This window comes from Ornithodoros turicata, chromosome 5 (assembly GCF_037126465.1).
Source record: "Ornithodoros turicata isolate Travis chromosome 5, ASM3712646v1, whole genome shotgun sequence".
NCBI lineage: Eukaryota > Metazoa > Arthropoda > Arachnida > Ixodida > Argasidae > Ornithodoros > Ornithodoros turicata.
Window position 1 is genome coordinate 82,594,062 of NC_088205.1, and position 24,924 is coordinate 82,618,985.

At 45.0% G+C, this 24,924-nt stretch overlaps 1 protein-coding gene and 1 long non-coding RNA gene across 2 annotated transcripts in view; one reads left to right on the plus strand and one right to left on the minus strand.

Annotated features, from left to right (window-relative positions):
- The window catches only part of LOC135394995 (guanylate cyclase soluble subunit alpha-1-like), a 70,954-nt gene that overhangs the window by 14,579 nt on the left and 31,451 nt on the right, over positions 1-24,924 (plus strand). The window lies entirely within an intron of this gene.
- The window catches only part of LOC135394996 (uncharacterized), a 39,283-nt gene continuing 26,347 nt past the window's right edge, over positions 11,989-24,924 (minus strand). Inside the window, exons 3-4 of the long non-coding RNA XR_010422986.1 lie at positions 19,971-20,102; positions 11,989-12,031 (exon numbers count right to left, since the gene is read on the minus strand). This is a non-coding gene — a long non-coding RNA (uncharacterized LOC135394996). The remainder of the gene's footprint in view (positions 12,032-19,970; positions 20,103-24,924) is intronic.

Here is a 24,924-nt window from a genome sequence, read left to right on the forward strand (position 1 = left end):
TTATTTTTTTTGCTGTCACTGACACTAGATAGATATAGAGACATGAGCGAATAATCCAGTTTGGTTTTTAGCACCGCAAAGCAACTATGGCTATAAGGGGTGCGCAGTTTGAGAGAGGAGGTCAGGAACGAGTATCGAGACAGACGACCGAGTTCGCGTTCAAGTTTCAAGTTCATTCATTTGCAATTCCTTACACTGTTCATGTAATTTTACAGGAGGGGGCAACCAAAGTAAACTGTCGGGGAGACCTCCTGCTATGAAGTGGATAAGCGTATGTTTGCACGTATTTGGCAGATGTAGTGTTTCGAAGTTTACAAAAATACGCGCACAAAGAAATGCATAGGCACCAAACAACGCACGTGCAGGGGGGGGGGGCGGTCTTAAGAAAATTTCGTGCTTTGCGGCGCAGCATCGTCCATCGTCAGATAGGGTTTTTACATAGGAAACACGACCGTATGAGGGGGGCGGTCGTCCCCCCCCCCCACCGCCCTCTTAAATCCGCCTCTGCGCACGTGTCTTGTGTAATGCAAACAACGCGCAAACGTTATAGACAGAACAAAAAAAGAGGAAAACTATAAATAAATTTAACGGAATAAACAGAAATATGCTAAGCGGCGAATTAATGTAACCCGGAGAATATATAATTTTTCAATGTGTTAGGAAAAGTGCGTGGACAATGTGACGATCCAATATGGTGGTGGGTATGGAATTCCATATTTTAATAGACGAAAAGTAAGTTGTTTGTTTTCCGTAGTTAGTAAGAACTCTTCGTAACAAGAAGCAACTGTGCCGAAAACTGTCCCCAAAGTCCTGCTACTCCAGAACAACAATTATAGTTTGTTTTCGATAACAATGATTGGGGTGTTTCATCTACATATTGGATAATTTTGTGAAAATATCCAGCCTCAAAGTGAGCGCCGAAGCATTACATTGTCAAAAAAGATTAGATGTGCTTGTAGTATATTGAAGAAGAAGAAAAAAAAAAACATGTTTTTTATCAATTGTATCGCATCCTCAACCTTATCTAAGTCCTATGAGGAAGCTTTTCTGCAAACAGCGAGAATTAACCGAGGCAGGCTACAGACATGCAGACAGGCTACGAACAAATAAGCCACCAACGCCCAAGAAGCTTTTCTGCCATTTTTATCGTACCCTGTATCGGGCCAGCAGTATCATCCTTTACGATTCAAACACTCAGCGTACTAAGACTCCATTCCTTTCGAAGTAGAATACCTCCGAGGGGAGCAACATAAAAGAGACGCGTTCCTTCTCATTTTCCGTGCGCTGTCACTGCTTTTGTCATGTACAAATACCGAGAGCAGAACGTACTCTTTAGAAACGTCTCTCTTTCAGTTCTGGCTCGTACAGGTTGCCGCGAATGCCACGTTGAACGGCGAACGTTAAATTATCATCGAGAACGGTTCCGGTTTCGTATTCGAAATAATGGGGTAAGACGTCTGCAGAAGCAAGAAATAAGGACATTGCTCCGCGACGATACTTTTGAAAGACGTTCGCGTAAGAGTTTGAAGAATTTGGTTTTCGGAAACACGATGCTTACGAGGCAATGTTCAGGAGCTTAAAGAGATGCCTTTCCTTCAACTCTCTTTGTTTGTTTATTGTATTGCGCCTCTCGTCGAAGACCAAGTTTGCAGCCATTTGTTTCAAAATAAGTGGTGCACAGTGTGAATCATTGAGAGTGTCAGTAGCAACGCAGTATAGGTAGATTTCGTTTGTGAAACTCAGCTCCTATCGGCCTCGGACAGTCAGATGGCAACTAGCTCGCCTAACCGTATATTCACACGAACGACATTCCCCGAAATACTCCAGCGGAAGATGCGAAGAACGTCATAGCTTTCTGCTGTCACATGAGCGCGAGCTCTCAACGTCGTGTGCTCACGTACACTGCTAACCGTGGGGAATATCCTGCGACACAGTCACAAGATATTCCTTAGCAAACGACGGGAAAGGACGCTGACGGTGTCGTCTGCTAAGTGTCGCCTGCTAAGCGTCGTCTGCTAAGCGTCGTCTGCTAAGCGTCGCCTGCTAAGCGTCGCCTGCTAAGTGCGCGGTACGCCACTGCCGATATTGCAGCAACGTGTGAATGCTCAACGTAACACGGGACGGAACTTCGCCTCCGTGAGCAGTGTTTTCGCTTTTTCTTTCACTAAAATCTTCCGTGAGGATGTCGCCCGTGTGAGCACACGGTAAAGGGGCGGTCGCATCCTTCCCAGTCGACTTCTAAACTATGGTGTCATTAATTTGTTCCTCGTATACTACTGACCACGGTATCGAAAATCCCAGGCGAAATAGTTGCGCACTTTGACTGCTATTCGATGGAATAGTACGTGACAAGAGCAGACGCCGGATGTTGCGAGTATGCCCGAATTCCCTCTCTGGAAAAAGGCGAAAACGTCATTCCGTACACCACCAATCAGATCACGGCCTCGAGAAAGGCGATGCGAAACGGATGCCGGGACGTCGTGCGGGCGTCTGGACCATGGCAGTAATAAAGTAGGCCGTTTGTCTGGATGGCGCCACTTCTGAGCACCGCCCTCTCACTCCTCCTGTTAGTGAGAGACGTCACGCCGATGTCGTTGCCGCTGGAACTGCGGCTGCGGGAGCAGCGCTGGTCTTTAAAGTTCGTTTAATTAATATCTAAGCATTATTTCGGACGAAAAAGATAGCCAAGTAGATTGTCGACCGATGCTGAACATAGCGCTATCGGTTTCATAGGTTTCATGGATAGTTTCGGATGCGACTGTCCGTCGAAGGGAGAGACGCACATGCACGACAAAATGCACGACACATCGTACGGAATATCGCACCGTTCTGCGTCACGACTTGTCGCATGCTGCTTTCGGAGACACGCGAACGACGACATGTCGCCTTGTCGCGTTGCTGGAACAGCGTGTTGCCAGCAACATGCTGCAGGGTATCAGTTGCTTACGCATGTTTTCTTCCTGACGTTAAATATGCGGTGTGCCGTGTGCAGAGATATCGACTCACGCTAAAGAACCTTCGGTTGGGCAAAATTAATCCATAGACCGATCACTTCGCTGATGATGATAATCATGTCGTGACGCAAAGCATCGAATCAGTGTCGGTTACTGTTCGGAGAAATGACAAATACCGAACTTTAAAATCTACTTTTAAAAGTCCACGTCGTGTTCTGGTGGAAAAAATAAATAGATAAACTGTTTCGAGGCTGTTTACTACGTCCACTCCAAAAATGTTTAACGTTTAATGATTGAGCACTCAAAACAATGGCACTGAAGCTTTCTAAGTTTAATATACGTGCTTAATATGTAGAAGCTTTCGCGTGGTGGACCACGCTACATCAGTTACCTGCTATACCTGCTACCTATATACCTGCTCCGCTATTTAATGATTGAGTTAAACCAGGTGCTGATGACACTCAGCTGATGATGATGAGCGGAATTTTTTATTTTTTTTTTTTTCCATTGCACAAGTAACTCTGGCTATGCAGAACCGTGACCTTAGCTATTTCATCTTCCCGAAGAACTCATCCACGTAACTTCGGCTCCTACAACTTGCCCGTCTCCTCTAATAACGGACTCGAAAAACGAACAAAAAATTCTTTCTGGTGCTGCAACGCGTCATACGGCAGGTAATTCATTTTTGAACAGGTTCATCTCCCATTTCGAAAGAGCGCAACAGTATTCCCTTCCTGCGTGGCTGGAATTCGTTGCCTTCTATTACTCGGATTTCCTTTCCAGGGCACGTACGCACCTTGGGACCCCCAGCTGCAGTCATCGTCTTCTGCGATGCTCGTAGAATTTTGCACAGTACTGCAGTTGCGAAACAAAGGATGAGGTCGTCCCTTTCTGACAATGTCTTTCAATCATCCATATTTAATCACTAATCATCACGGAACCGATTACCGATTGAACCGTAATTGGTTAGCGCACTCGACTGGCAATCGAGAGGTGAGTGGTTCGATTCCCTCCGGCTCTTTCGACGACCGCCATATTTCAACCGATCAACGGATTACTTTGCCAAAGTTATCCACTCCAGAGGCCAAGTTGATGTTAGCTTCTTAGATCTAAATAAAGCGTTTGATAAAGTCTACCACGCGAAGTTATTGTACAAATTGAAATCTGTGAAAGATGAAAGTCACTGAAAAGGTTAGCCAGCTGTAGGACTCGAACCCACATCTTCTGGATTACCGGATTACCTTCTGGATTTGAGGCTTTGTATGTATTTGTCCCTTCTATGTTGTTCCAGCCTCAGAACATCAGTTCTCTCATGAAATCTGTGTTTTCCAATTTTACGACATGTGCATGGTTCGAGAATTATTTGCGATTATGTCACCAGTTTGTACAGACTGAGAGAATGCGAGTCAAACTCTGTAGAATCCGGCGTTCCCCAGCGACCGGTCGTCGGCCCATTATTATTCTTACTATACACATTAATGACGTAACTATCAACGTCGAAGTTAATTTTCCGTTACTCGCTCACGACTGTATGCCTTTTACAGGACTACGAAGTCGGAACGATCAAATACTATTAAACGGATGCTTGGATAACGTAAATAGCCGGCACAGAGACTGGCGAATGGTACTAAATGTTAAAGTAACTGTTTTTCTTAACCTTTCCATAAAAAAAATAGTTTCGATTATGATAGTGGCTGTGCTCGTTTACAAAATGTATATTCCTTAAAGAGCGGCAAGAAAGCAGGCGATCTGGTGATAATTGATCTTCATAACGAACCCTGAAACTGGGGGAAGAAAACACACTAGACAGACTCCTGTTTAGTGAGTTTTTTTTTTCCAGTCTCAGGGTTCGTTATGAAGGTAGATTCCTTCAAATACCTAAGATTTATAATCACTAATGATTTACGTTTTAACTCCCACATTGAATATGTTGTGAACCCGAGCACGCCTTTCCTTTCTTTTTTTCTTAATAAACATATCCCCCCCCCCCCCCCCGAGCACACAACCTGGAAATCGAAGCTAACTGCCCCTAAGAAATACGCGCGCTCTTTATTTGAATACGCTAGTGTCATTTGGGATTCATACACGAAAAAAAAAAAAAAATACGTACATGCATGAGAAAATTCAGAAGAGAGCACTGCGTTTCATCTTTAATAAATATAGGAGGACGATATCTTAGGCCTGTAGGCTCTTCTACGCTATAGGCATCTAATTCGGCTTCGTTGTTCATTACAACATCCGTAGCTATGAAGACGGGTGAGGTATACGGTCACAAGTCGTCACAAACGGTGCGGGCAGCGTTTCTTTCTTTTTTTTTTTTTGACAGACGGAACAACTTCACAAAATCTGCCTCGCCCACTTGAAAGGAGTCTGACGCCATCGGGTCCTGATCCAAGGGACACGGTTAGCCGCTTGTGTAATCGTCCAAGCGAAGAATCCTTCCTCAATGTTTCCTCGACAGCTTCAACGTCAGCGAGTCGTTGGGAAAAACGAAGAGCGCGTCATAAACCAAGTGTCAGAGTTCACGAGTGCCTCGCGCTTCGTCAGATCATGAGCGATGTAGGCGACGAAGCCTGAAAGCACGCGGTAATGGTAATGGTAATGCGCAGTGTGGTAATGCGCAGTGGTAATGCGCAGTGTGGCGACATGTTGCACGTGCCGCATGGTAGGACTGCGGATAATTTGGACTAGAGTCACTAAATAAGCTACGCTTAAGCAAAGCTAAGCTAAGCTACGCTTAAGCTAAGCTAAGCTAAGCTAAGCTTAAGCTAAGCTAAGCTAAGCTAAGCTAAGCTTATTTAGTGACTCTAATTTGGACCACCAGGGGTTCTTTTTTAACGGTGCTGGAAGCAACGTTTTCCTCCCCCACATTGCTACCGCCCTCGGCTGGGATCGAACCCGCGATCTTGAGCTCAGGAAAGCACGTGAACACACTCGTTGGGCAGACGACACCGTTGGTCATTATGCGAGCGAGAGATGACGTCTTTGTCCCGTTAACTAAAAAAGCGCGTCACGTAAAGCGATTGTTTTGGACACTATATATTTCTCCGGGATCATTCAAGAATAGAACAATGTGTCAGATGAAGTGGTGCAGGTTCCAACCTGTAATCCGGTTCCAATCTGTTTGACGAACCTATATTCTAAATCTGTGTTTTTCTGTTGTTACGATGGTTAGGCTTTTTTTTTTTTGTAATAAACACTCCTCTATACTTGTGTTGTACTTGTAATTACACACTGCTACTTTAGTTTCCAAAGGGAAACTAATTTAGTATCTCGAAATAAATACTCCGTAGTGGCACTTTAATCCTCGACGACTTTTACGCAAGAGAATCAGATAACGAAGCATTCGTTAGACGTTAGCGTTACTTGCTTTAGTTGCATTATAATCCCGCCCGCAGTTTATCTCTCATCATCCTGCTTGACCTGCGCTGTAGTTGGCGTACTCCCCTTCTCCCACTGCCCCTCTCTCCACGTGTCCAAGACTCTACATCCACGTGGCCACAGCGCTTCGCGGTGCTCACACGGAAGCTAAAAAAAATGTCTCGCAATTACCCTTCGTACGGACATATCCCGTCGCAAGAATCCGCCTGCTGAGACCTGTATCGTCCAACGTTTTTTTTTTTTTTTTTTACTGTAGTCCTCTCGCAGCTCCTGTTCTGTCCTATAGACCCACACAACATTCCGTCCAGAGCTTTAAAACTTTCCTCTAAGTATACACTAGAGAGGAACTGCTCTCATCATCACGATCATCATCATCATCTACCACCTCTGAAACGACTCATGAAAAATTTAAGGCGAGTGAGAAACAAAACGAGAAACAAAGTATGTTTTCCCCGGAGTGTGAGCCAGACGTTGGACTGCAGGATCTCCCGCCGAAAGGACGCCATTTTTCTCCGAGGGGGGGGAATTGCAATATAAATGACTCGCGGGGTCTGCGTTGCGATGGCGCATTTTGGCGCAACCTCGTTCCCAGCTATATAAATAAACGAAATGTCGTTAAAGTAGCGCGAGACGAGAGAAAAAAAAAATAAAAAATTAAGGCTCGGGACAACGAGGAAGGGAAAAGCCCCGAAAATGAAGTTGGTTCTGGTTCGGGATCAAGCGTACAGATGTGATGGAACTAGATATAGCTATTTGATGGACTCGTAAAAGAACGTCAGTATTTCGAGTATACGGCAGGCAGCAGAGTGGTAAGAAATGACTCCTTTCTGAATAAATAAATAAAAGCCTTTAAAGGGCACTGAGGTGACCACCTTTCTCTCTTTCTCACTGCGGCGTGTTGTGCAACGAATAAAATGAGCTTCTGCAAAAGAAGGACGAGTGCAAGAGACCTACGGAGCGTGCGCGAGGCCTCCATTCTACGCACCTTCAAAAATCCTTCACTGAGTGAAAAGAGCGTATCGGAGAACGAGGGAACGTCGTGACGCAAGGTGGTCCCCGGGCACGTGACTCGTGACGTAGAGCGTGTCGTGCGCCTGCTAATACGACGGTGATAAACGTGTACAAAAACAATTAAATATCACGAGACGCGGCGTGCCCCGCATTACAAAATTACACCTTGTACCGACCGGAAGTCGGGATGTAGTCAATACTGACAAAAGAGGCAAAAAAAAAAAAAAACGCGTCGGTAGGTGGCATATAAGGGGCACCATGACCGCGCAGCACACTTCGGTTTCTCTGTCGTTTCACGAGCTCGGTGTATTCTGTCGTTTTCGTGGCAGCTTTTTCTTTTTTTTTTTTTATCGTTTTACGCAGACAGATCGTGCCCACTACACTTTTCCAAAAGAACCGCGTTGGTGGCGCCACTGCCGATATGACCTGATTGATGCTTCGTGCTCTCGTTTCCGGTGTCGCGCCGGACGGCAGCGACACAAATATGGCAGAGTCGGTCGGTCGGTCGGTCGCGACGTCACGGAGGAAACAAAGAGAGCGCCGTCGCTGGTCAGTCGCGCGACAAGAAATGCGTCGCGCGACGCGAATATCGCGCTAGTTGTCGCTCCATGCGGTTTAGCCTTCGTGCGAGCTGAGAAGAAAGAAAGAAAGAAAGAAAGAAATGAAGAAATAAAGAAAGAAATAAATAAATAAAGAAATAAATGAAGAAAGAAAGAAATAAAGAAATAAAGAAAGAAAGAAATAAAGAAAGAAATAAAGAAAGAAAGAAATAAAGAAAGAAAGAAATAAAGAAAGAAAGAAGGAAGGAAGGAAAGAAAGAAGGAAAGAAAGAAAGAAAGAAAGACGGACGGACGGACAGACAGACAGACAGACTCCTGACTACATTCTCCGACTGCTTTTGTAAATTTCATTGTGCAGTTATAATACACCGCAGCGCGAAAATATCTTGCATTGTGCCGCCTGATGGACAGCTTGACGAATAAGACGGGGTTTCGAGCCACAATACCACTTCATTGCTCCTTTAAGACGTTCATGCACGTCAAGCACGCAATAAGTGCACGAATTTCTATGCACCAGTGCTCACACATATTCGATGTACCTTTCTTGAGCCTAGCATTTTGTTTCCGCTTTTCTTTAGACCACATATTGAAGGGGGATCTCGCAGTGTTTATGGACTAGATTCGAGTAAACGAAATACAGCAATATACTTGTTGCGTATATCAGATATTATACTCCCTAGATACATTCCTGAACTGAATAATGTTTGGGCTTGCCGTTTCCCGATCGCTACTTACTTAAAGGAGCGATGAAATGACGCTCGACCATGTATCAAGCAATGTACCAGGAGCTACCATGCAAAATATTTTCGCTGAACGTTTTCTCGTCACAGCACAGTTTAATTTCGAAAAACGCCTTCAACAATCAGCCATGTGCGCTGCGACGTGACCTCGGTGGACTGGTCGCTTGTGACGTAGCGTGACGTAGCGTCAGCGTAGCGATCAGCTGCGAGGTCCTGTTTCGCACTGAGAATTTGTTCGCTACGGGCACCTCGAGGCGCTACCTGCGGCGTACTCTATGCGTCTCGAAGTGACGTCAACATTCCCTTACCCTCTCCCCTAATCTCTGAAGGAGTTGAGGCCAGATGAAGGACCTTCCTCCCTTTGGTGTTATAGCATCATGGTCCTTGTGCAAGAGCGTGTGTTATTTTTCGATGCAGCCAATGGTTAACTGCTGTTCACTGCAGAGTCACGATATAAGCATAATTATCAGTCGAGTTAATTATGAGTACATCTCTCCACGAGATGGTATCCTATCGCAACTTGTAATAGCTTTACCATTACTTTAACTAAGACGTTAGAAACGTTATCGGTACAACTTTGTCCATTTCTACCGAACTATACCGAACGAAACGACCGACTCAGGCGGCGCGCATGCGCTTTACGAATGGGTGAGCGGGTCGTAGAAAGTGTCTTCGTTCGAACGACCCACTTGCTCTGAGCCGTCTCGTTGTATTCAGCTAGCGCGACCGATTGACATCGACAAACAAGACGGCTGCAATCAGCAGTGGTATAAGCATGGCGTCAGTGCAGCCGCTACTTCTCGGAAGAAGGAAAGGTTTGCTGTCGTGGATGATTTAAATATTCTGCGGGAAGTTGCCGCCTGAAACCTTTACCGCGATCGCGGAAAAAGGGGCAAAACATGGCGAACTCTATGAACATGTTGACAGCAGGTAGAGGCTACAGCGTCCGTGCTGTATGTACACGCACCGACTATACATCCAAAGCTCTTCCGAAAGGAGGACACGGAAGACTCCGGGAAGTCAGTACAGAAAACTGTTGCATTTTCCAGTGCAGAATATGTATCAGCCTCTGAATCGAAATTCTTCCCGCTAGACCGCGCCACTAGACTTCCTCCAACTTGGCACCACGGCGCAACCTGAACAAGGTTTCGGAGGGAACGATTCATACGATTCAATAAAAGTTACTTCAACTCGCTTATCCGTAGCGTTTCGTATGAGCCGAGTTGGTCTTTTCGTTCGGGCAGAGGACGACTCGCTAAACCTCTCGACTAAGAACTCTCTTTCGTTGGACGTCTACCTTCCGGGCCTTACGTTACCAAAGAGACGTGTTCCCTCTCTCTACAAATGGAAAGGGAGAAACTGCGCACAGCGGAAGCTCATTACGAACTTCTGCGGAAGAACATATATCGAAGTTAAACGGCAATAAACATCCATAAAAAAGGTTCGATAAATAATAAAATTACCAGTCGCAATATGTGCGCCATTTAATATTACTTTCAGTTGCGTCCCAGAACGGAAACTAAACCTGCGCCGCCATCGTCACAATGGAGCTCGTCGAAAGTTGGGTGCCGACAATTTCCGCCCGCGCGCTCCCAACGCGGACGTGAAAGGCGGGATGAGGTTGCGCTTCACGATCGCCGAGTAAAATTGAAAACGCTGTCGGAGCCGAGAAATCAATTGACTAGAGAATGTGCCACAAAAGAAGTCAGAAGGGACGATCTCTTCCTACCATTTTTTTCCCCCTTGTGTCTCACACGAACACCGCATTCCTTCCGGATCTCTTCTTCCGGTACGTGTTGCCCGGGCGAGCAATAAAGACATTGGCTCTGCAGAGCGTTTTGCTCGTTGGAGGAACGCCATAGTGTTTATAATGTCCGGTAGTGTTCGCTGGTCTATTATTCTGCCCAGACTTGTACAGTGTTTGAGTAAGGCATTGAAGTTACGTACATTGAATACTTTTGCGAATAACTTGCTATCTTGCAAATACTCAGGAAAGTCAGTATTTCGTAATCTAACTGAAATACTTTTTTTCAATAACTTATACTCATTTTCCTTGTTACTTTGAGGGTACTTCTATGTGCGTGACATGGAGGTCGAGCGAAAGGTTCTTTTTCTTTTCTTCTTTTTTTTTTATATCCGTTTTGGATATCCATTTTTTATATATTTTGGATAAAATATATATATATATTTTTTTGACGTGGATATCCCGCCATCACCATCAGCAATGGGGTATGGTATCGCCCCTGGCGATGAAACTTCCTAATTATCATCATCATCATCAAATAAAGGTGTTGTAGTTGTTTGAGAAGGGGTAGCGCGCGGAGTCTTGGGAGCATGCATCAGGCTGTGTGTTGTCCTGAAGGGTATTCGGGTAAACCATTGAGACCCCTATCAAGCAAGCTAGAAGACCCGTGCCGAAAGCCGCATAGCGAGAGAGGGCACGCAAAATATTATGATAACTCTCTATGGGGTTAAAACAACGATAAGAAGAAAAACACCAGGAAATTATGTCGTTTCTGTATAGAGCGTCTGTTCAGTATCGGGGCTATCGTATTTAAACAACTGGATACTAATTTTGAAAAGCAGTTGTTCCTGCTAATATAGCTTTTTAGTAAGGCTTATTTTCATCTCCACGCTCATCGTATTTCTTTCATAGCGAATTCCAACTGTGACGTCTAAGTATTTGAAAGTATACGAGCTACTTTTACGAGTATTTAATGTTATATCTTAAATACTTTTCAAGATTGGGAATTTAGTAATCTACTCGGTTACTTTTTTGCTTGCTGCTCAGTAACTTAACTTAAATACTTTTTGTGAGTATGTTGTCCAAGCCTGATTCTGCGTTCTGTGCAGTCTTTGATAACAACCAAGTTGCTATGAAGTTGAAACTCAGGTTATATTTTTTAGAAACAAGTTACTGCCTTGGAGTACATTGGAGTTAATGTTTCAGGGGGGACGGGTGAACTGAATAGTGTTCTCACAAAATTTACTACCAATTGTTAACTTCTAGTGCTCGTACGGCGACGTTTGAGTATTTATAAACACATACACTACGTGAAAATAAAGCCCTCAAAATAAAACGCTAGTATATGTAATGTCCTAATGCCCTCGTAATGCCCTCGGACCTTTGAGGTTATGTTAAATAAATAAATAAATATAGCCGTCGTAGATAAATAGGCTGATGTGCACATCTTTGGCCACTTTTTACTGATGATGTCACCCGTATAGGTGGCGAAACGTTTACAGTCTTTGTTTTTATTGTTGCGTTCAGCCGGTGCAGTAAAAGATTTTACACTGTGACATACACTACGTGCAGCCAAAGAGCTTGGGCTTCTTTTCTTGCCAGCTTGTAACTGTAGTTATTTACCGGTTTTGTTGGAAGTAACTGCAAAATGTAACGGTAATTCAGTTAGTCAGGTTAGAGCCCACGCATGTTCCCACGCTCGAGCCACCTCGCTTCAGTGTATAGGAAGCACGCTGTGGAGGTTGGACAGTACAAGAGCTAAGTCTGAGAGTTACCCTGACTACGATCTTCTTTGTTAACCTTAGGATTTTGCTCTTTTTCCTGTTCGTTCAATCATACAATCATCCCTTTCTCAAAAGGTAATTGCAAAGTAACTGTTACTTTAACTTCGTCACTGTAGCTATAATCAGTTACATTTGGAAAATAGTAAGTAACTGTAGTTCAGTTACTATTTTCACGAGCTACCTGTAACTCGTAATTAAACTAGACGTTTTAAACTAACCTACCTCCGACTGCTTTTATAAATGAAGAATGCACGAGTGGGTCTGTGTGGAACTCACATACAAAGATGGAAGGCCCAGCACGAATTGCTCTAAAATGCATGGTAAGACCTAACGCCAAAATGCGAGCTTTGCGCGTATACCGTCTAGACGAATTTCAAGTCCATTCAAGAGGATCAGCACTCCTTGCAACCTTTGCGTTCTCGCAAAATATGAAACGTCCTACCAGGTAATACCTACCAGACTATAAGAAAACAAAATGAGTAAAATGATGAGTGATTGTAGTCCCCCATTTTAGTCCGCGAATTACGACATTTTCTCCCCAGGACTACAAATAGTCCCCGAACTTCGTAAATGGCCTCCTGAATGCAACAGTCTTCGTAAATATGTGCTTTTCGTGAATTTGATGGAGGGGGGGGGGGGGAGGATATACGTTTATTTCGGAAAGGTCAGCCTGACCAAAGGTCGGCTTGCTATTCCTAAATCAAAATATATCACAAAAATGAAGTAAAAACATATATAAGATGATGATAGGGTGGCGTGATGTGTAGATGACATGAAAGGTCAACTCATAATTTGTTCATGAGGTCTGTCGTGTAGAATTTGATGGAATAAGACTGTATAACTTAGCTAACTTATCAATTTTCCACCCACACAAAGGAAAAAAAAATAGATAGAGGTTCTTTCTCGCGAAATTGTGTCCGCTGCATGTCGTACGATTTTATATCATTAACATATCACGGTTGACGGTTTAATTCAAAGTATTTTAATTCAAGCACACGAGTTATGTATCTGCGACTGCTAGAATAGAGCGCTTAGTCCCATGCATTTACTCTCGAAAGGGACTAATTTTTGTGGCAGTGAATTTAGTCCCCGAAAGTACTGAAATTACACTTTTTTTTTCCCCTTAGAGTGCATGGTAACCACGATACGACACCGAGCGAAGTCCGCGATGCAAATGTGGCCGTGAGCATTGTACAGGCGGGGTCACGTGGTGGCAGGACAGCAGTATGCGTCCTGCGGCGTCTTCAGCTGAGCACTATCTGAGCACTCAAAAGGATCTCGCACGTGGAAATGGAAATAGGACGTTGATGGGACTTCCGACGCGACTTGCATACGGCTGTCCTTCTGTTAGCCTATAGAAGCATAACAACGGCAGCTGCTACTGTGGAATGGAGAGAAAAAAAATAAAATAAAAGAGCACGCTTTGTGCCGGAGTCACTTGGAGCGTGAAAATTTCACTTTCAAATGGCCTCCTCTTTTTCGTGTTTCGCGACTTTCGTCTCGTAATCTCTCCCGGGCACTGACGACGCTTCCAATGGAAATCCCTGCCGCGGTCGAACGGAGCTTAACTTGGAGCCGCAAAGCGGAGAAAAAGAATCGAAAGTCTTTCTTATTTGCATGACAGTTCGTCATTGTACATGGCAGGAGCGCTTAAGGAAGTGAACTCCAACGCATAAATCGTTTGGCCTCTCGACGACAACGAGGGCAACAGAGAGAAAGACGTGCCGTGAAAACTTTTTTTTGTTTGTTTTACTTCTAAATATGCGCTTAAACTGCTCTTTTCGTGACGGTTTAACGCTTAGAATAAGGCAATGACGTTTCGTGACGACTATAATCATGAAGGACGCTATCGTGGTTAGTTCGTGGATTAATGTTCAACGCCTTAGCGTTCTCTGACGTACGCTGACATCTAAGCAGCTTGCACGCCGTCGGTTGGGTTGGAGTCCGCCATGACGTTATGACGTCGCATCCGGTCACATTTGGCCAGGGCAAGGAAGGAGAGCGTCTACTGACATGTCTATTGATGCTTGTAACAGGACACGGCACACTCTAAGGAGTAATTTTGGGGAATAAGTGCATTGCCACCCATTCTTCCCCGTTTCGGGTCAGTGAATGTCACAAAGTGAAGTTAATGTCACAAAGTGGGGACCGCATTCGACGCTTTATGCTCACGATACGTAATCTATGCGCTCGAATGAAAGTACTTTGACTTCGAATTAAAGTGACGTCAATGAAGTGTTGGGGGCGCTGGTGGTTACCCCGACATTGTAGCCCCACGTTGGGCGCCAAATTGTGGGAACCTGCGTTCACCGCGACCCCGAACTCGCCCGTATCAGTCGTCAGTTATAAAAACTTGTCACATTCATAGGATACAATGCACTATTTCTTACTCTGTATAGGCAGAAAATCGCTTAACTATATCGCGTTGTTCCATCAAATTCCCGCAGAGCATAGACTCTCGCATTCAGGGGACCATTTGTGAAGTATTTAAGGATTTTGTTGCAGCGCAGGGGAGTAAATCTCGGAGTCAAAATGGAGAGGAATTGGAATCTTGGAAACTACAAGGCTGTAACTACTGTCCAGTTACTTTTTTCTCTCTCTCTCTCTCTTTAGAGCACACTTGAACCTGACACTGACAACAGATTTACAGGCGTTATCACGTTTAAGTTAAATTTGATCAATTCGTATTTTAATTAAACAAAAGGCGACGTGGTTCTGTGATTCAAGGTTATACTATAAAGTGGTAGGTGGCGTGTCTTTAATCACTGGCGTAGCCAGAAAAATATTTCGGGAGGGGTTCTATGGGACTTTGCATGGAAGAGGTGGATTTCCCCCTTCGTTTTCGTCCCCCAAATGCACAACCAAAGGTAGGATTTCGGGGGTTTAACCCCCCCCCCCCCCCAGGGCTACGCCACTTGTCCGAATCTATCCATCAGCTGTATGCTATGCGTGGCTTTTCTGATGGTTTTCGGCAGGCTCCCTCCCGAGTCCGATCCAGGACGCACGCTATCTTCGTCTTTTTTTTTTTTTTTTTTTTCCTGTTGCCCTCCATCAACCTATCCGCACACGGCTCGTATAGCCACAGTCGCTTCGCGGCAGCTCAAGCGAAATAAGAAGAGCGCCGCCTCGGGTGTAATATTTCAAATAATTTCAAAGTCTCGAATCACCTCCATATTTCGTCGCAACCTCCTCCCCCGTTTTTCCCTTCCCAAAATTACGTACCATGATGTTTCTTGTAATCCTCCCGGGAATATTGATTCGGAGCTCGGTAACAAATTGAGAACAATGATGATGAAAGTTAATCTGCAGAAACACGGCCCCGCATGATATTGGAGGCGCGGGCTATGAAAAGCTTTCATTAATTTGAAAACGTCTCGCGACGGCGACTAATCTCCTACGTTAAAGAAGGGCGTTCCGTAACAGCCAAGGAATTCACTCTTGCCTATCAACCAGCGAAGCCTCCACCTTGACATCTCCATCTAAGCTTCCCCTGGATGGGATACGTACATGTATTTCTATACAGGGTGTTTCACGAAAAATGAGCCAAAGTTTAAAGTTAAAATGGTTCATCATGATGACGATGATGATTGAAAAATTAAATGGTACATTGTACACCAAGAAAGACTGACTGCATAGTTTTACCAGCGGCGTGAGGATATTCAAACTATTTTTTTTGTTTCGTAATTAGTTAATTCTCGTTTACATGTTTACATTTGTTACATGTTACTGTATTACTTATTTGTGTAATATCGTGCTTTAGGTGCGTATAACTTATATGTGTTTCACAAATAATGCCATGTACTTGCCACACGTGTAATTATATTACGTTATTTTGATACGTGTCTCGTTTTGTCTATGATGCCTCTCCCCTGTATAATGCCTTCTTGACCGTGAGGGTATATAAATAAATAAATAAATTAGTGAAATTAATTAGTTTTTTTTATAACGATTATAACGATAACGATTATTATAACGATTGGTGCGGAAATGTCAATGAGAACGTTGTAGCGGGCGATACAACGACACGAAACCCGTTGATTGCAACTTTTTGCCTCTAACGGATCTTTTTTCTTTCTTTTTTTTTCTTTTTTTCCGGCTCCAAAGACTAACTTTCGCGGGACCTGTCGCAGACGCGCGGGGAGTCAATGTCAAGCGAAAATGTAAAAATGTCAGTGAGAACTGTGACTATAGAGTCTTCGTCCAATAACAGGACGCACGAGAGCGCTGTGATCCGGCGCTCATCGCGTGTCTGCGACAGGTCTCGTGTCGATTCTTTCCAAAGCCAAAAGTTAGTCTACGGAGCCGGAAAAAAAAGAGAAAGAGAGAGGAAAAGTCCCTTAGAGGTACGTGAAGAATTTCATCAGGCAGGGGTACGTAGCTTTTGTGATAACGAAAACGAACTGCACGTTCCCATCCAGTTTCATGGTGACGTATACTAACTTGTAGGGTTCCGCTCAATGAGCGGAAGTCATCCCCATGTCATCGTCATCATGTATTTCTCTCTCTCTCTCTCTCTCTCTCACTGTAGGGTTCCGCGTTTTCCGGCATTTATTCCTGGGGAGATTCGGCGCGCGTTTTTCGGCATTCACGTATGTTGTCAATTGTCAAATTCGAATATTTTCGACATTTTAAAACGTTCGCGCCAATAATAGGTGCCGGAAAATCGGCAGCTATAGTAACTCATGCCAGGAGGGCAGCTTAGCATTAGGACACTGAGAACGCGAATAATTCCCTTTCCTTTGTTGGAGGGTTCCACTGAAAAAAAAATAAAAAATAAAGAAAGAAGTGCAATCGAGTACTGGAATTTCCGGCTTGTAGCATCATATGTAAGAGTATATTCGGAAGTTTTCGGAATATGGCAAATTTCTAGAAATACATCCGGCAGATGTTTTCCGGCATTTTTTCGGTAAATGCCGAAAACGCGGAACCCTACAGTACTAGAACTGAGATAAGTGCGAGTGAAGACTCGATTGAGCGTTGATAAAATGTACTGAGCAAGTTTTGTCTGGAATCTGTGCTTGAATTAGTCTGAAATGAAACTGAAACACTTTGTACTGTACTGTGACCCCGACGGCAGCACAGGAACGATCGTGACCGAGTTTGATGATGACGATGACGGGCTTTGTTTGGTTCGTTTACCTTTGGTATTGCGTGCGGACCGCCGGTTTAAGGAAGGTCGGGCGGCCGCGAAGTGATATTAGTGTAAGATGCGAAGAGGAGGGGAGGAAAAGAAGGTGACAGAGCCGTTCCGATGGGGGGTGCGAGAGGGGCAGCCGCCCCTGACGCCCTCGTCAGGGGGGGCGCCGAACGGCAGGCCTTGGCAGGTTGGTTGGACAGTACCGAAGCGTGAATGAAGAGAATTTGAATTTACGATCTCTGCAGTGCAATTGAGCGTTTTCTTTTCTTTGTTTACTGAACTTCTGAAGGCAGTGAGGGAGAGGGGGAGAGGGGGAGAGGGAGGGACGCTTCAACGTTTACACAGCGCCGAGCGCAAACTCGCCTCAGGACGGTTCTGTATGAGGGAATTAATGCAATAAAAAAAAGTTACAAAGTTCCCTTGACCCGAACAAAGCGGTGCCTCCAGGGTTGTATAACGCAAGACATCCTCGTTAAATTCTCTCTAACGCTCTCTTAAACAGAGTAAGCCACCTTTTTTATTACTTTCCCTCCTGTTCACATCTCATAATATGTAACAGCTGCGTATACATAAATGTATATCAACGTGCGACGAATGGCGGAACCCAAAATGCCGAGTCATCAACAATGAGGATTATGAAAGCGGAAGTTTCACTGTCGTCGTCCTTAAACTTAACTTCGTGTTTGAGATGGAAACTGTTTCATATTTGAGCATAAGTATAATCAGCGCCGTCAGGGGGCGTTGTTTCCCTCATCAATCAACATCAATCATCCACCCCCCAATTGCGGTGGCGCTGCTGTCGGCTCCTGTCGTTTTATCTCGGGTTCAAAACTGCGATTCTTCTTTCTGTCAGGGCTGGAACTGCAAAGACCCTGTTTTCTTTGTTTTATTAAAGGGAAACTCTGAGAGTTTTAAAACAAGTTCAGAAAACCACGCTGGGTTTCACGACATATAAGTAGATAAGGGTTAGATGATTTTCCAGCAATCGTTCATCTTTTTCAACTACTTTCATTGCGGCCTTTCAGCCGGCATCCCTCCTAAAAGTCCGCCGCAAAACAGAGGGAAGACACGAGACAAGTTAGACAATGACGGAATTTCCTGCCTCACAGTGTTCTTTGTTTTATTTGTAATTTAATCGATTGGCGATTGAATTTGAATATAAGAAACAGAGTAAACGCAATGTCGCAAATATTTCTCTTTGTTTGTTTTCCTGTCTCATGAAACACAATATGACGAATAGCGCTCGCACTGTTTAACGTCCCCTTGTGCGTCAGAGCCTATCCATTAAACTTCTGAACAGACCGCTAGCTGGCAACCATGAAACAGTCAACATGCGGTCACAGCCTGAACACACTGCGCGAAAGAAAGTCACAGCACGAAGCAAAGTAGCCTTTTGTGTGTGCGCGCGCACCGCGAAGAAGCTCACTGACACATTTGGACAGACTGCGGAAGGACAGCAGGAAAAAAAGTGAGAGACAGGAGGGTTAGTCTGCGTTCTGGGACGACTTCACGGGTATAACTGTGCCATCTGTAAGGTATATGCCGGAGAACCCAGGGAAAACCTGAGACAGCCTGTGGTGTAGGGTTCCGCGTTTTCGGCTTTTATTTTTCGGCGGATTCGGCGTATGTTTTTCGATGTTTATCGATTTTCACAAAATCGGTGTTTTTCGATGTTTTTCCTGGCGTGCATATGGTTCACCCGGCAGTTATCGGCGAATAAAAATCACAGTGTAGTTTCCGCACGGCACTCATTCAACATGGCGTTGTTCGCTGCTGTGGCGTTTTACGGTTAACGAAAAAAGTAAGCGGACAATTTTCACAACCGTATGGTATGGTACGGTATGGTATGGTATTGTATGGTATTCTGTGTGGCTTTCTGATCTGCATCAACTTGCTGGGCATGTGCAGCAATTTACCTCTCTCATGTCCGTTTGTATTCGGTGTTTTTCGATTAAAACCGAATGAGGGAAAATTTACCCGGCGTATGTTTTTCGATTAAAACCGAAACCCTGGGTATAGGCAGGGGCGGATCGAGAGGGGGTCCGGATCTCCTGACCGCCTTCTCAATTTGTGTCTTCACATACAGTTTAATTGACCCTAGATCGCCCATTTAGCATGCTGTTCATGGCTGGACCCCCTCAATAGAAGAATCCTGGATCCGCCCCCGGTGGTAGGGTTCGAACACACCACCTTCCACTCTTTTGCACGGCCTCGAAGCTGCAACCAAGGAACAGACGCTCAGTACCACACAAGTGGTGCATGGCATGCAACTGCTGCCGAAACATTCCAACCAGTCATTGATTGACCCGTGTCAACTAGATTTCCAAAGCGATATAGTGACCTCCTCGCGTCGTCAGTATCATCCTCATCACCATCCTTTCATTTTTCCCCAATAGCAATGGGGTAGCATTCTGCTCAATGAGGCGGAAGTCATCCCCATATCATCGTCATCATGTATCTCTATCTATCTATCTCTCCTCGCCAGCCCCTGACAAATCCCTCGCAGCTTTTAGTATGCCGGATCTCATCAACCACCACAGGTGATACGGATGCAAAGTATAGCTTGCAGGGAGGGCACCGACATTCCTGAAATCCCGAAAGGAATTTCATCTTCCAGTGGCGAATATCGCGGACCTTTATGAAACGAAAATATTCTTACCGGCGCCTGAATAGGAATAGTCTTCGAAGGCAGCGCTCACAATTGAGAAAGGTCGTTCCGGAAAACTTCAATCTGCATAACGGAGAAACTGTTTTCCCTCGCGTTACTGGAGGAATCCCATTTCTTCCAACTCTGAAAGAAGGGGAACATTTGTGAACGCTGCGACCAAATGAACGCTTCCGGACCAAGACGTATTTGTTCTCCGAAAAAGCCTCTTTTGGAAGAGTTATGCTTTCAGTTCTGCTTATGTTTTAGGAAGAAGCATGACTAGCAGAACGTCTGGTGTCACCATGCAGTATCTGACTTCAGCAAGCAGGTTCTGTTAGGACCATTCTAGTACGCTTACTGTTGTGAAAGACGCACGTGGAACATGTCTTCAGCACAACTGTCGCCCAAGAGAAAGTCCGTTGTTAATTCCTGTGCGCGCAATTCGTGTTTTGGCGACGCTCATTGAGGCGTTCATTGAGGTGAGGTGAACCAAGCACTTGCATTAGGTCTCGTCGCGGCTGCAACCCGTGTTGCATGCACCGAGCTATACGTATTGAAAGAAGAATAGTATTTAGATCACCAAACTTTAGAGCCGTGCATTCGACGTATTTTTGTAATCTATATCGCTTGGCAACACTTTATGAAGCGCGAAGTTAGTTTCGTTAGTTAATTAATTTCGAAATTAACTTAAGAAAAAATTACCAGACATGCACTTGGCAGATAAAACCAATAACAAAACAGAGGGGGGGAGAGAGAGTATGTTGGACACTTTGATACAAAGAGTTGATTACATGATGCACTAATTCTACTGCGCACCGGAGTTATTGATGAAAAATTGCGTCCATGCACAGTTATTAGTGTCGCCACAAAACAAACTGCGAGGCTTCGTTTTCATTGGTTGAAAAGTCTGTTAAAAGAAAATGTTATCACCATCACAAATCGTGAAATCGACTGGAACGGATGCGACCGTTCCTTTAGGCTAGAAGTTGAAGTTGAAGAAGTTGAAGTGCTAAAGTTAAGCCAGTCTAGTTGTTCTAAAATTGACCCTTGCCCCCCGATAACGCTTTGCAGAAAAGTTGTTCTCGCAGCTCGACTCATTTACTACTTTGCTTTGTTCCTGGGGGGTGGAGGAGGGCGTACCACGCCGCCGGGGGAAAGAGTGAAAGCGCTTTAGAAGAGTACTTAAACGTCCCAGCTCGGTGTATAATCATTGTTTCCTCTTTTAACACTTCCTATCTCTAGCGGACTGGCACGAAATTCCTACGGGGTATTTACGTGAGACCGAGAAAAGGACTTTAATAGAAGAGCGCCGGAAGCGCCCTTTCTACGAAACGAGAAAACGTAATTGCTCCCTTTCGCTGGTTGCCGACTTTGTTAGGACGACACCTAGGGCTTGGGAGATAATTAATGCGAGAAAGAAAAACAGAAAAATGTCGCGCTTAAAGTTGTTTCAACAAATAAGTTTATACGTATACATACAAGGAGAGGGTAGCTCTATACGTGTAAGAGTTTGTCAGCCGTTTGTCGAGCTCGCTCAGCGACACGGTACGGTTTGCACGGAGCATTTCGGAATGGTGCTCTTAAATTAGATTGGTTGTCGAGGCATAGAGTCACGTTAATGCATAATACAATAATAATAAAAATAATCTCTTTTTTTTTCCCCCTTTAGATGGCCTCCCTTCGCTGACAAACGTCAGCAAACCGTAAAGCGAGTGTAGGTGGTAGCTACCAAGGTCATCTGGGAGTGCACGATCAATTTATAAACATATTGAGCATATCCTTATAAATTGATTACGTGCAGCCATAGAGCTTCGGCTATTTTTCCTTTGTCTATGTACTTGCTGGCTCGCACTGCGGCCTCCACAGGTGACGCCGTCACCGTGGAACACTGGTGTCTCGCTGAGACACACTGTCAGCGCCGACCCAAGATCGTGTCACTTCCCTGCGCCGAGCTGACGAATTCTAAGTAGAACGATACAGCCATGTTTTCGTACCACCTGTAATTACGCCACCCACTGAATAAGTTTTTCCCACACACACAACAGCTGTCTTCGGTTGGGAGTGCACGATCAATTTATAAACATATGCTGAAACGTGTAGCCACAGAGTTTCGGCTATTTTTCCTTTGTAGGTATAGTACAATTCAAAGGCTTAGGAGGGCGGTTGACCACGTGAATGAAATAAGCAGGAAAAATCAGACGACGACAAAGAGCTTACAGGGAAACACAAAGGGGAGCTTATTAACACATATAGGGATAGGGGTCGACGTTTCGGCAGTCAGCGCTGGCCTTCGACGGGACTGGGGTTTGGTGACAAGAACAAGCTTTATATATGGGAGAGGGTTATGTACAAGGGAAAGAGTGCAGCGATACGGTACTTCTACTAACACTCACTTATAAGGGCGCATCTCCTCTCTATACGCCGCTATCACTTTCGTTGACGCAGGGTCGCTGTCTCCATGCATGACCTCGTTTGTGTTTATATTCGGTATCAGCACCGCGAAGAAACTATGGCTGTCAGCCGTGTACAGATGGACAGAGGATAGCAGGAACAGGAAAGAGTGTAAGGCAGTGAATTAATATGCACTCTTGGCAGACTTCAGGGGAAACTGCGCCGGAAGACCCATGGTAAAGTTCAGACAACAGAGCCTGTAGTATAGCATCCCAACCCAGCACCACCACCAGCCAGCACCAGCTCCCAGTTTTTTTAGCACGACCTTACCGCCCACGAAGAGACGCTGTATATCCAGTATGTCCACGCCCCCTTTCCCTTTTTCCGACACGCACAAATCAATAGAGCACCGCCATACCCCTAATTGGCGAAACACAGAAAGTTGATGAGAATTCTTCTCTCACGTATTCACCCACGTTCGGAACGAGCTTCAAAATAGGCGGCTCTACCATTAACGGTATGGGGCAATATCCGAAGGAAGTCTAGCCGAGGTTTCATTTGGCTCGTTCGCATGCACCAAGTACACGTACCGTATGATACAGCAACGGGATCTCGTCTTCTATTGCGGCTGTGTTGCGAGAGAGCCAATTTTGCAAAGTGGGTGCGGCAAAAAAAGAAAATACAAAGTTAAGCTATTTAAGGTGTTTGTTGCGCCTGCTATGGACAGCCGGCTCTGGTCGCAGTATATGTTCTTCTTCCTTTGTGTCTTTGTTGCGGTATTAGCGTACGTTGTATCCATATAATAGCGCGAGGGAAAATAATGATTATCTCTCTCTAGGACCAATTACTAAACTTTGTAGGCCAACTCAGACCGTTAAAATTTTTAATGCCGCTTCCGACACACGTCCCGAGTGTTTTAAAAGTGTGCGACGTTTTTAATGAATCAAGATTGCACTTAAAAATCCTTCTCGGGAGTTAAATCAATCGGAGGAGCGGATGCTCCAGCTACTCGGCCACACGCCGATAGATCTATTTTGTAAGTACAGGACTAGTTTATCGGGTATATCTTCATTCATCGAGTAATCTCGCAGGATCCACCGGGCAAAATATCGTCGCTGCCGTAATTTAATTTTTCAAACACGCCCTACAAAACCTGCCACGACGCATCAGTGTTGCGAGCAACCGCAACAATGACACTATTTTCCTGATGAGTAGCGCGATGTGTCACGGCGATAGGGTGCGGAGTATCGCCTCGCGATGTCCCCAGACATTAGTGAGTTTTAGTATGAAGTACGTTATCACTTACGTACGCAAAGGCGACAGCGTACGTTATAGTGAAACTCGCTATTAGTGAGTTGTATCGCAATAAGTAACGCGATATATCGATATTGCCTTTGCGAACGTAAACGATAGCATTGTGGTTCTGCGGACTTCGCGAAGCTCTTTGTTTTGCGTGTGCAGAACCACCAACGCTAGTTCTGCGCATGCGCAAAACAGAGCTTCGCGCAGTGCGCAGAACCACCCCGCTATCCCTTACGTACGCAAAGGCGACAACGTACAATGCACTAAAACTCACTATTGTCTTGACAGCGAAGATCAATGTCCTATAGTGCGAATAGCCGGAATGGATCATTTCCCATTTAAAATTCGTTCGGCACTGAGGGGGACTCGCTTACGGGAACGAGTCAAAGGCATTACTGTTTGTTGCACATTCCGCCGCAGCCAAAAGCCAAAACTCCTTTAAGAACTACAGTAGATGAGTACTCAAAGTCCAGTTTGAAAGTACCTCCCACATAATTTCCGGTGGACATAAAGCACGACGCATCCCGTTCCAGCATCCTCTTTTAAAGCGGGAGCATCCAATTCCCATTTTTCCGGGCGACAATCTGTCCGAGGCGAACAAAAGACGACTTCAAATGGCGATACAGACCTCTCTCTCTCTATCTCTCTCTCTCTGCTGAACGACGGGCAAAGTGGAAGATAAATGCGTCACAGCAACTCCGAAGAAGGGAAACATACTATGTGACACTTTCGCAGCGCTTGCACAAATTCTTTGTTTCGCTTCAATTTGACAGGGATTGTAGCGCTTCGTCAACGCTAACGGGGAACCCCGTTTTTGAAACTTTTCCCACTTTCAGGTTCAAGATTCCGTCTGCCTCCTCGAGAGTGAATGCAGTTGCGCGTGTCCTTGACAGTACTCCGAAAAAAGAGTTCTTTTCGGGCTTTTTCGCACGTTTCCCGTTACGATATCGGGCTTTATTTCGGAAGTTGTAAAGCGCAGAAAGGAAACAAGTACTGCTATCTCCTTCGTAATGGCTTTTCTTGGTTTCTCCTGGGTTTTCAGTGGACGCTGTGAGACGAATGTCGACAGAGTTGTCCATGAAGTCGGTCCCATCGAGCAACGATCGGCAGGTACACAACCAGCCAACAAACACCGCGCAAAGTTCGTTCAAGTTTGAGCCCGCAGCCTCGTGACCGTTAGGAGGACCCTTTACCACCTCAAATTCGCCAAGATTATCCTTCTCGCTTTGCAAAAACGTTTCTTTTCTGTGGTGAAGCATTTTCTCTTCTTTCA